Consider the following 13,264-nt stretch of genomic DNA (forward strand, 5'->3'; position numbering starts at 1 on the left):
AACATTGATGTAGTTTGTGTGCGTGTATTCATTTCCAAAGAACCTTTGAAAAGAGACAGGAACTCTAACAGAAATATATTATTTCATACAAAGTGAGCGCTGTTGACTGCAAATTGCAGAAGAGCCAGTGGGTCATAGATGCATCAAACTCCTTTTTACAGATGCTTTCTCTGGTTATTTTTAAATTGTTACTTTTTTTTATATATTGTATATATTTATATGTATATTTATCTTTTATATGCAGTATAATTAGCTGGTAATTAAATAAACCCAGATTAAGGGCCTGTAAATGAGGAGTGTTTCCAGGCGGTTAGAACTTCACGAAAACTAATGGAATGTTGCTTGTATTGCTCTCATTTATCTACTCCTATTATAATGTACTGTAATGCATTTATTTGCTATATACCCCTGCAGTAAGATATGTTAATTTCAAAGCAAGGGGGCAAAGCGTGAGTAAAAACATTGGTCTGATTATTATCTGAGGAAAGATTATATAAATGCAGCTTAAGCCTCTCTACTCCAGTATTTTCTTGTCCGGCAACATATGTCATGATTTTAGTTAGCCTGACATCCACTTATCATGGCTGTAGCCAAGTTTCCCAAGGTCCCATAAAGTTTGTTTGCAGCCACTAGTTCTAGCTCTGAGGGCTCTGTGCTGTTATTTAGCTGTAATTTACCCCTAGATGGCTATGTTTACACTAGCCCAAATCTTTAAAATGGCCATGCAAATTATCTGCTGATAGGAATAAGGAGATTTTGAAGTTCCCGGGGTCCTTTCGAAAAGGAGCCCTGTGGGGACGAGCCACACGGCACCAAGCCTTGGCAATTTTGAAGGGCATTTCAAAGATTTGGGCTAGTGTAGACACAACCAATGTCTGCTAAGAACCCAGGAATGAGTGGAAGTGCTGGTAAAGCTGCTAGGCGATGTTGACTTTCCATGGTTTCGGCAAATGCTCTCGTCCTGAAGGTGCCACACTGGAGGGATACAGCCTGTACTGATTGAAAAGAATGATCCTTCGTCTCTGGCTTGTTCAGATTCTAACAGGGTGGAATATCTGGACAAGAACATGGGCATCGTTGATCCTAGAGGCATTCTGGGTAACCCTGGGAGACTTTTGGTGAACTAACACATTACTGCATCTGTGCTCTCATTTTGGACTTACAAAATCTGACTCATCTGTTCATACATTTACCTGCTTTTCTTAGCCAATGAAACTTTAGTTTGTTTCTTAGAAAATTGGCTGCCCACATCTTTTTGGTAAGATCCAGAGTTCCAAGTGGTCTGGGGCAAGTGACTCACTTGGGGGAGTCAGGAGTAAACTTATGTTACGGGCTAATGGGTAAAGTGACCATTATCACAAAGGCCAGTTTGTCTGGATGGCCAGGTAGGCTGGAGAGTCTAAGGCAGCAATGGGCAACCCCAAACAGGGAGTGGGCCACATGAATGGCCCCCTCTTCACCTTAGAGGGCTGCAGCAGCATGCAGCCCACCAGAGTTCCACCTATGGCCCTGTGGCTCCCACCCCCATGCATCTCTCATGCACCAGGGCACTGAGCCCCACGCTTACCTCCTCCCCCAACTCCTAGCACTTAAGGAGAATGCAAATCACCTAATTTGCACTCAGGCTGTGCTCCTCCCCTTCCCCCCTTGAGCTGGAACATCTGTGAACAGCTGATTCCTGCAGTCCTAAAGAGCTGGGAGGGAGAGAGGAGGCACTGGAAGTGAGGGGGTCTGGTGCCCCCATGCATGAGAGGTGCATGGGGGAGGACAGAAGCTAGGGGAGTCTGCAGGCCACAGGTGGAGCTCCAGTGGGTCAAATGCAGCCTGTAGGCCACAAGGCCCCCAGTAGAAAGAGGATGTGGAGTGAAATAATAAGGCATGCACAGCCTTATGGAAGGTGCCCAAGCTCCTGCTTTGGGATCTTCTGGCTTTGTTACCTTGTTTTAGTGGCTCCATGTCCCCTTCTCCCAGCACTTGTCCAAGCTATCACTGGTGAATGCAGAAAGCCAACCTTTGAGTCTTGGCTTCTAGCTGTAAAATGGGTTAATTTGTCAAATGTAATTAGAATTCAAATAGTGAATTTTCTGAGGTTTTGGCCCTGGGCATTAATCACTTGGTTCTGCAGATTTCCATCTCTAACATGTTGCAAATATTTAGCTAGGGGTGGTATTGATGAGGTTTAGTTCATTAATCTTAGAAGAGCACTCTGAGATGCATGGATGAAGGCTTTGGATTACTCAGCCTGCTATGATTGGAGTAGATCATATTAGATACTCTTCTCTTGTAACCACAGACACCTAGGAGATTCTCTGGAGGCAAACCAGAGGTGCTGACTCTTGTGGAGGAATGTAGAATTAATTTTGAACATTTTTTATTATTAATAAGTTTAAAATATTTCATAAATTTGATTTTATTATTTTAAAAACTCACTACACACTCTGAGCTTGGCCTGACTTGTCACTTTGGTATAAATCATGTGTAAGGGCTGTTGATTCTCACATACAAATGCAGAGATAAACCAAGAAGATTGTGTTACCAATGGGCACATTGACAGGGTCTTTGGTGCATTGGCAAGATGGTGTCTTTTGGGACCAGGGAAGCTGGGCTCGTGTAAAGAAAGATCCTCTCTCTCTGAGTGCGTCTACACTAGCCGGCTACTTCGAAGTAGCCAGCACAATGTCAAAAGAGCACCCGTGTGCTACATGCGCCGTGTGCTATTTCGACGTTGAAATAACGCTAGGCGGTGAGACATCGAAATCACTATTCCCATCCGAAGATGAGAATAGCGCCCTACTTCGACGTTCAACGTCAAAGTACGGCGTGTGTAGATGATCCACGTCCCGCTACTTCGAAATAGCGGGGTCCTCCATGACGGCAATCAGCTGAGGGGTTGAGATGCTCTGTCCAGCCCCTGTGGGGCTCTATGGTCCCCGCATGCAGAAGCCTTTAAAGCACCACGGACCCGGATTTCCTGTAGCAGGAAGCTGAGAGCGTGCAGGCAGCAGCACTCGCATGTGCTAGCTCTGCACGCCCTCTACAGACCCCAACCCATCTACCTACCAACCATGGCATCGAGCCAGCCCTCCAAGCACCCCCAGGGCTCCACTTCTGAGAGGACCCAGGCACCCCTGGCAGCCAAGCAGGGGACCAAAAAGAGGTGGGGCCCCTTCTGGTTGGAGGCCAAGCTCCGAGACCTGCTGGGGCTCTGGGGTGAGGATTAGGTGCTCCACGTGATGGGGAGCAAGCGACGGAATGCAGAAGCGTTCGCCTGACTGGCCGAGGGCCTGGCCGCCCGGGGTCACCCTGCCCACACTCCGGATCACATCCGGAGTAAGGTGAAGATGTTGCGGCAGGGGTACGCCCAGGCCCGGCACTTGGCCAGCCAGTCTGGGGCCACCCCCCCGCCACTTGCTCCTACTACAGGGAGCTCAGGGCCATCCTGGGCCCCCGGGACACCTCCTCCCTCCTGGCCACCCTTGACATCACGGCCGACGAGCCCCAGCAGGCCTGAGAGCCGGAGTCTGGCCCGGAGGCCAGCCCCGCACCCCGGGGCCCACCCAAGGAGCCCCCCCTCGGGACAGCAGAGGAGGGGTCCAGCAGCGAGAAGGAGGGGGCTCCTCATAGACCTCCCCTCCCAGAGCACCAGCCGGGCATCCGCCCACCGGGCTTCCCCCGACCATGGCAATGGACGGTCAGGTACGTACCTGACAGAGCACACACCCACGGGCCATGGGGTGGGGGCACCAGCCACAACCAGGCGCCTCACACACCCCCAGTGGACCCCTACCCACAACTGCCCAGCCACAGCATGGGCCCAGGATGGCGGCACGGCCATCAGTGCCCATCAGCACCCGCACCCATGGACTGCACTGTGCCCTAATCCCAGGGGCGGGGGGACAATGCTATGGGGACAGCCAACAGGGATATCACACCCACTGACGGGGACGGAGACCCAGCACCCAAGGGGGGACAGGGGGAAAGGGCCACGGGCCAGGGCACTGTGCTAACAGCCTTCCCCTCCCTCTCTGCAGCTGCACCATCCGATGCCCCCGGCAGCCAGGCACCTTCCGTCATCCCCGACAGCCCACTGGAGGTCAGCCACCACCAGCACCCAGAAACACCCCAAGGCCAGCGGGACAGTCCTGCCACCGCCGGACTCTGGGGATGGCCCCTGTGGACCCCCAGCTCCTGGCAGCCTTCTGGCAACAGATGGAGGTGGCAGAGGAGAGACTCCGCTTTGACAGGAAGGAGTCCACCTGGCAGTGGGTGGCATGGGAGGATTTAATGGGGGTCTTCTGGGACATAGCCAGGTCGATCTGGGAGGCCGTCGCCCAGCTCCCGCCCCTCTGCCCCCTGGGCTGCCCTTCCCACCACTTCACCCGATGTCGCCCCTGCGTCTCTGCCTGCTGCCCCACCTGCCACCCCACCCACCTCGCCGCCTGCAGCCCCACCTGCCGTGCCGCCTGTAAGCTCCCCAGGACCAGAGCCCACTGGGGCTGAAGACAGGCCAGTGGAGCCATCCCAGCCATACTTGCCAGTCCTCCCAGCCCCCAGCTGGCCACGCCAGGGACCGCGGACATGGGGGAGGGTTGCGAGCTGTACCCACTGGGGGTCGCACCCCTCTACCCCCTGCCCCGAATGATGGGCCAATGGCCGAGCCATCCGCCGGGCCCCCATGTATATAGTTGTCCCCCTTTTTGTATGTTGGTTGCAGTTTCTGTTGTGCACAAAACAAAGTTAGCAGTTTTAAAAAAAAAAAGGTTTTATTTTCCAAATAACTGGAGGTGTGTGCTTGTTGGGGGGCGTGGCGTGCGGGTGTTGGGGGTCGTGTGTGGGCTGTGTGTGTGGGGGGTCCTCTGGGGAAGGCCAGGGAGGTGCTCAGTGGTCTCCCTGATCAAAGTGGGCCCGCAGGGCCTCACGGACTCGTACCCCCTCACGGTGGGCCTTGTGGCTGGGTGCGGCGGCCAGCTGGGGGAAGTCCATGCCGGCGTCAACCACCCACCCCTGGACAAAAGCCTCCCCCTTGCTCTTGACAATGTTGTGGAGCATGCAGCATGCGCCCACAACCTGGGGGATGCTCTGGAGGCTGATGTCCAGGCAGGCAAGGAGGCACCGCCAGCAGCCCTTCAGACAGCTGAAGGTCCTCTCCAACACCTGGCGGGCGTGGTTCAGGCAGGTGTTGACCTGCTCCTGGCTGGTGTTGAGGTGGCCGGTGCATGGGTGCATGAGCCAGGGCTGGAGCGGGTAGGCCGCATCTGCCACGAGGCAGAGGGGCACAGTGGTGTCCCCCAGAGGGATCTCCTTCTGGGGAACGTAGGTCCCCGCCTCCAGCCAGTGGCACAGGCCTGAGTTCCTAAAAACATGGGCGTCATGTGTGCAGCCGGGCCAGCCCATGTACACGTCCTGGAAGCAGCCCCGACTGTCCACCATGGCCTGCAAGACCATGGAGTGGTAGCCCCTGCGGTTTATGTATCTTCCTCTGCTGTGGTCTGGGGCGTGGATGGGGATGTGGGTCCCATCCAGGGCCCCGTAGCAGTTTGTGAACCCGATGGCAGCGAATCCGGTGACGGCTGTGTCCAGGTCCCCGAGTTGGACGACCCTCTGGAGCAGCATGGCATTGAGCACATGGACTACCTGTGGGGAGGGAACACAGGCACCCATGAGGCTGTGCGGGGTGCCCCATGGCACACCCCCCAGGCCCCTCTCCCAGGCACCTCCCCGGGTACCCCTGGCCAGCCCCTCACTCCCGGCGCCTCTCCCTCCCCAGCCCCGCACCTGGCCCCCCATGCCCCCTAGTGGGTGGGTGCCCGGGCCTCCTTACCTCCATGACAACGGCCCTGACCGTGGCCTTTCCCACTCCAGACTGGTGTCCCACGGAGCGGTAGCTCTCTGGAGTGGCCAGTTTCCAGACAGCTATTGCGACCCTCCTCTCAACGGGGAGGGCACGACGCATCCTTGTGTCCTGGTGCCTCAGTGTGGGGATGAGCCACTGGCAAAGCTCCAGGAAGATCTGCCAGTGCATGTGGAAGTTCTGCAGCCACTGGTTGTTGTCCCACTCCTGCATGACCAGCTGCTCCCACCACTCGGAGCTGGTGGGGTAGCTCCACAGGCGGGGGAGCACCTGGCGGGGGAGGAAGAGAGGAGCCCGGTGGTCAGGGGCGTCCCCATCTGCCTTCGGGGTGGGCTCCTCCGGCAGGAACCACTGGGTGGCCTCCCGGGCAGCACCTAGCAGGGCACTTGCCCCCTGGATGACTACCTGGAGGGCCTCCTCTTCCTGCTGCTGCTGCTGCTGCTGCTGCTGCTGCTGCTGGGGGTCCATATCTGCTGTGACTTGGTCTGCGAGAGCGTGGAGAGTACCCTGCGGACCTCGTGCTGTGCAGGCCGGGTGTGTCTGGGAGGGGTCCTTTAAAGGAGCGGCTTGCTGTTGACCCGGAAGGGCTAGTCCAGCCTGTGACCCGGTCCACAGGCTTTCCTGGCCCTTATTTCGACAGGGAGCACTTGTGTGTGTGGACGCTCTGTGTTTCCTTCCGAGGCGGCTCCTTTCGACTTTCTCCTTCACTACTTCAATGTTGAACATCGACGGCACCAGCCCTGGAGGACGTGTAGACGATACGCGTCGAAGTTGCCTATTTCGATGTTCTTACATCGAAATAAGCTACTTCGACGTAGTGTGCTAGTGTAGACATAGCCTCTCTCTCTCTCTCTCTCTCTCTCACACACACACACACACACCTCTCTTCCTCTGTGCATTGGTACAAAATACAATCTTCGTAGATGTTGCTTGTGACTTTTTGATTTCTGACCCTGGGCTCAGCAGTGTTGTTTGTGCCTTTCTAATAGCAGCTTTGGAGCAGCAGTCTTTGCTCCCTGTCCTATGTAATTTGGTGGCCAAGAGGACTGGCAGGACTAGGTGGACGAAGTGCTACAGCTGGTGCAGGGATTAATCTACCCTAACGTGTCCTCAGCGCCATTAAGAGCCAATTTTTGTGGTTCCCAGGTGGTGCTCAACCCCCTGCTCTGCCCCGGGCCCTGCCACCTTCTCCCACACCCCTGCCTCACCTCCTCTCTGGCTCTGCTCCACCTTTTCCCACCTTGTTCCGCCACCTCCTCCGAGTGCACCCTGCCACCGCTCCTCCCCCTCGTGCCAGTGTCACTTTTGGGAGGTGGGAGGCACATGATGGTGGGGGCAAACTGCCTGGCAGAGCTGCCGGTTGTAGCTGGGTACCACTATTTTTTACTGTGGGTGCTGCAGCCTCGACATGCCCCCGGACTCAGCAGCTACGCTTGGAGCAGCTAGGCTGTGTCCACATCTGTAGAGCTGTGCACGGACACAAAATTGGTACCCGCATCTGCAGCCACAAAAACGAGCCACACATATCCGCGTTGACATCAGCAGATTGGACACCCAGGAACATAAAGCGGGTATCTGTTGATTTGAAGGGCTCTGCATGGCTCTGGTGTCTGGATGAGTAAATTCCTAACCAGTGTATCATTGTGGGCGACACCTGTTACTCTCAATGTGCTATGTGGGCTGCAGGCTGAGGATCAGAGCATCCCCCCGCATCCCCATGACCAGGCACAGTCACACAGTCCCCTATTACCAGCACCCCTGCCCAGACTGGAGCCAGCAGTGGAGCTGTGGGCATGTGCCTGCCAGCCAGCAGCCAGACCTGCCACTTGAGGCTGGGCTGGCAGACCTCAGACCCCACCGTGCTGGGGTGAGTGACTGGACCCCCAAACCTGGCCACAAAATCTAAGACACAACAAACAGAAACGAACATTTAACCAAAATAAAAAATGCCAAAACGACTTTTAATTGTGTTAAAAACTAGCTGCAAAGACCCTTTGATTAAACAACGAGCCATAAAAGCAAACATGCAGCAGTGCAGTGCTGGGGACAGTGCAAGAGCTGGGAATGGGACCTGCAAGTCACAGGGGAGCATCCAACCTGGCCATGCTGCTGCTGTTGTGTGAGCTGCCAGGTGTGGGTTGTTGAGGCTCAAAGTTCACTTGCCTGTAAAGAGCAAAGGTCCCAGTTTAAGTTTAAGTTTGTACAGTTCAGCTATGGCTTGGTCTCTTAACTTTTCAGCTGCATAGGGCCGAGCTGTTTGCCGTTCTTGTTTGCTTTTAAGGTGAAGATGGAGCAATGCCATCAAAAGGTGGTGGTCTGACCCAACATCAGCTCCACGGTATACTCTCACATCTAGCAGAGCTGGTCGCCATCGTTTGCTGATGCAGAAATAGTCTACTTCATTGTTAGTGATACCATCAGGCGACCGCCATGTTTTCTTGTGGATATTCTTGTGTGCGAAATAGGTGTTTCCAATGCACAAGTTCTTCATGCTACAGAATAGTAGTAAGCGCTCTCCATTGTCGCTCGTTTGTGTTGATGATCCGTATGGGCCAATCACATGTTCCCATCCCTGTCTTCTGTTATCGATTCACACGTTCATATCACCTATGAGTAACTTGATGTCATGATTGGGAACGTCACTGATGGTGTCTTGTAACAGATCGTAAAACATGTCTTTTTCAGCTTTGTCAGCGTCCTCAATTGGTGCATACATTTGGATGATTGTGGTTTTCGCATGCCTTGACTTGAATCTTGCTGTGATAATACATTCGTTCACTGGCTTCCATCCAACCAATGCCTGTGACGCTTCGTTACTTAATATCAAGCCTACGCCATGTATATGCTGACTATCGTTCCCTGAATAAAGAATGGTTTTCCCATCACTAACTAGCCTATTACTTCCTGTCCATCTCATCTCGCTAGTGCCTAAGATGTCCATTTGATAACTGTCAAATTCACGGAGTAATTGCGCTAGCTTTCCACATTGGTATAAGGTGCTTACATTCCATGTTCCAATTTTTGTTGTGGTTTTGGCACTTAAAATCGAACTCTGCATCAGGTACTGAACTTCCTTTCGGCTTTCATCCAGCACTGTCATAAAAAAAGAGTCGATACCTTCGCGCCGAGTTCATTTTTGTTTATTTTGTTTGGTTGCACTTGTTGTTTCTGTAGCAATTGGTAGGTTTTACGGGATCGAGTTGCTAGCCTGACACCCAACCTTCCTCCTTTTTCATCTGGGCTTAGGACTGGCAATGGCGGAACTCCTCAAGTAACTGTCCCAGCTCAGATGAATTGAGCAATGTCTTTGGCCTCTCAGGCTCACCAGTCCAATACTATAAACAGCCAATCCACACACCCACATTTCTTTGTACCCCTCTTCAGATGCCCCACTTACAACTCAGTCCAGTCCATGTAGACCATGGGTGTTCAACCTTTTGGCTTGCCTGGGCCGCATTGAGTAAAGATAGTCTTGGGCCGCGTACAAAATACATAATATAGTTAATGTATATAAACCACATAATAATGTTAAAAGTTTACGATCTTGTGGGGCCGCATTACTAGCTGTCCAGGGCTTTATGCAGCCCACGGGCTGCAGGTTGGACACGCCTGATGTAGACACTGACACATCACCCTGATGCATTCCCTCACTGACTCTGAGACAATACCACCTTTGCAGTGGTCTGGCATTCCACTTGCTCCCTATCAGCTGCCCCATTAGCCACCTATTGCACTTCTTACTAACCAGCTATCTAGCTGCTACTGCCTTGTGGGTTTTGCTGCAGGTAAAACGCTAAAGTTCTAGCTTAAAAGAGCATTCAGCTCTAGACCTAACCTCAACAGCTATCAAGATGGATTTTCACAAAATAACTATAGACCCATCTTTAGATCTACCTTTGAACAGTAGGGGAACAACTAATCAAACCAACCTTCCTAACACAGTAACTCAACCACTGTACCATCTTCCTTTTACCCACACAATACTTTCAGGGAGGGAGCCCTCTACAATTCATATCTTACCTAGTGGTAATGGCTACCCTGGACCCCCCCACCCCGAAACTTCAAGCATTATTGAGACTCCACAATTCTTACAGTGGGTGATAGCATAAATTGTGACTTTACAACAACATGTTGTAAACAATAGCCAAAACGTCATTGCTTTGCCTGCTCCCATCAGGCTTTGTTTACAAGGTATTACATATGCACACCTTTGCATTTTCAAGCAAATGATCTCTGAAGGACACATTCCCCAACTCCTCCAGCAGTATTGAGCTCCTGCTGCCACGTTCCTTACCTCTACAAGACCAGGTTATATTTTTAAGCACCTACAAACCAGGCAACAGGTACAACACACAGATCTTGAGGGAGCAGCTGGATTTGGTTTGGTGGCAGATATGGTAAGGAACAGGTTAGGACTTTTGCTCTTTTGCTCCTGGTTTGAAAGGAGGCATGATATCATGGCTGCAAATTGCAGCTCCATCAACTAGGCATTGATTTATGCTCACAAAGGGGGGTTGTGGTTGCGAGGGGCTGCACCGTGGGAGAAGATGCCACTTGTGGCACCAGGACATGGGCACAAGCAGTCACTGTGCATTCGCTACTCCCAGTTTGCTGGGAGAGCACAGCAATCTTTTTGTATGGGGCCTGTCAGAGATAGGGAGGCCAGGTGTGGCAAGAGGGGCTCACACCGTAAGCAAACAGTGCTTTGTTAGGGACAAGCAAATGGAGGTGCAGTACCTTACTGGTATCTGTTATAGAGTTTCTCTTGCTTCAGTCTGGGTTCTGTATATGCTATCAGTTGTCTTTACACCTCTCTATGAGGAGTGAATGCTGGCTGGCTGTGGCTAGAAACCTGGATGTTATGCTGCAACACTTAGGATGCATCTGCACTTGCATTCCTCTTTTGAAATAGGTATGCAAATGAGGTGTACATTTGAATATATGGCACCTCATTTGCATATTCTAATTTCAAAAGAAGAAAGCCAGTGTAAACGCTGCTCTTTCAAAAGTAAACCCATCTTCAAAAGAATCCTTCTTCCCTTTATTTAAGGGGAAGAAGGATTCTTTCAGAGATGGGGTTTACTTTTGAAAGAGCAGCACCTGCACTGGCTTTCTTCTTTTGAAAGAAACTCTTTTGCAATTAGAATATGCAAATGAGGTGACACTATGCAAATTTATACTGCATTTGCATACATCTTTCAAAAGAGGAATGCAAGTGTAGATGCACCCTTACTGCTGGTTTGATGGGGAAAGCTGCCTTCCTGTGTAGCATGGAATAAGCTATGGCTCCCCAGAAGCCTGTGGGCAGGATTAGAGACAACTGGCATGGGGACTACAGAGGGCACATCAGCCACATGTCCCTGCCCAGCCCCATCCCTACCTGTATCCCTCCCCTCCTGTCCTGCTCCACCCATGCCCTGCCTCCTACTGTCCATGCCCTGTTCTCTCCCTTCCCTGCTCTGCCCCTGCCTGCTCTTCCTGTGGAAGTACCACTTCCAGTGAGTGTAGGGCACTCACCCCCCACCTCCTGGAGTGGCACCACCCAAGAGTAGCATGAGTTAGGAAGCTTGGGTTGCTCTCAGGCCATGCCACTCTAGGGGAGAGGTGAGACCACCCGTGCACTTGTCACAAGTGGTACAGTGCTGAAGGTGAGCTGAGGGAGGAACCAATGCTGGGGTGTGTGATCTTTTGTGCATCCCTCATGCATCACCTATGAGCAGCATTAAAGAGTGCCTCTATGAGAGCTTTATCAAGATATGCAGGGAGGTTCCCTGCTAACAAACTATGAATGTTAGCAAGCTAGTCTGGGAAGCTCTCACTATGCAGGCAGAGCAGCAGCTACAGATCACATTCAATTACTTTAACCCACTTGCAGCATGACTGCAAAGGTGAACTCACCAGAAGTGCTCTCCCCACTGAAAAGCTAACAGCCACCACAGGCCCAGGGCAAGGTGTGAGAGGGCACTGGCTCTCTGCACTCAGAAGGGGATGGGGCCAAGAGCAGAAGGGGTGTGACTTATGGCAATCAGCCCCCCCACCCCACCCCAATGTTCACTGAGGTCCGCACAGCTCCACCATGTTTCCAAGGGGCCCAGAGCTCCAGCCGCTGCTACATTGAAAGGTTGGGCCACTGGGCAGCTACCCTCTTTGCCCCCCTTGTTGATTGGCCAGCCTCCCTACTGTCAGGGCCTGGCAGTAGTGCATCCTGGAAGGAGGGGATTGGCTCCAAAGTTGAAAAAAGGTCCTGGCTGTTGGTGAGATCAAACGCTCCATTTCCTGTCCTCCTCTTCAATGTCTTCCTCGCTGCTTGGGAGTGCTGCCTGCACAGATTCATCTCCCCCACAGCTGTCAAATCCAGGGTCTCCTGAAAGCTCCACACTGGAGCTTGTTTGAGACTCTGGGTGTTCATGGTGAGGTGTGCTGCCTGCTCCATTCACCACACTGGCTAAACCGGAAATTAAATACAAATTTTCCTGGAGCTTTTCATGTGCACCTGGAAAGCAGCAGAATTAAAAGGACTGGACAGAGCAGTCACATTGAGGCACCTCCCAGAGTCCAAGAATGTCAAGTTTCACAGCCCTCCATTTGCACTACTCTAAAGTTGACCAGGCTAGTGTACAGAAATTGACATTAACAGCCCTTTAAATTGGTGGAAAGGGGCTGGTGATGTGGAACCATTGTTTAGAAAACTGACCTAACTTGGCTAAGTTCTACCTAAATTCATAGCATAGACCAGATCTAAGAGAACTGGACACACTTTATTTCAAGATTCTTAGGAGCAAAAGGTCATGCAAGTGTCATTGGAAATGCAATGTTCCCTAGATTGACAATTGGAGCTTGCAGACTTCGGCTGGACATTTATGTTTGCACAGTCATCTCCTTTTTCATCTCCTTTAGAACAATTCCTCTCCCCACAGCTGAACCTCTCCAAGATGTAAAAGTTTGTATTGAATCCACTAATGTTTTGTGGTGTCTTTGTCACTGGTGTAAGTTACTGTGGATGGGCTTTGCTAGATAAATCGTACTCCCAAAGAATTCACACACCAAGGCTACATCTACAATAGAAGCATCTGTCAACAGAAGCATTATTCCTCAAATTTTCGAGGGATAACACAGCTGAGACAAACACAGAGTTCTGTCGAGACTCTGTCAACAGAAGGCTTTATGTGTGCAGACACTTCCTGAATTATGTCGACAGAAAGCCCCTTCTATTGACAAAACTCTCTAGTGTAGCGTTGCCCCAGCTGGAAGTGGGTTCGATTATATCCAGGGTTTACAATTTGGTTCAATGGCTCTTAGCAACCTCACCTTACAGATTTGCCCCTGCAGCTGACTTTTTCTTTCTTACCTTCTCCCCAGAGTTTGCACCAGTAGAAGAATGTTGGGGCTGGTTAGTATATTGTTGGCACTAGC

The sequence above is a fragment of the Carettochelys insculpta genome, chromosome 1, assembly GCF_033958435.1.
Source record: "Carettochelys insculpta isolate YL-2023 chromosome 1, ASM3395843v1, whole genome shotgun sequence".
NCBI classification, from domain to species: Eukaryota; Metazoa; Chordata; order Testudines; family Carettochelyidae; genus Carettochelys; species Carettochelys insculpta.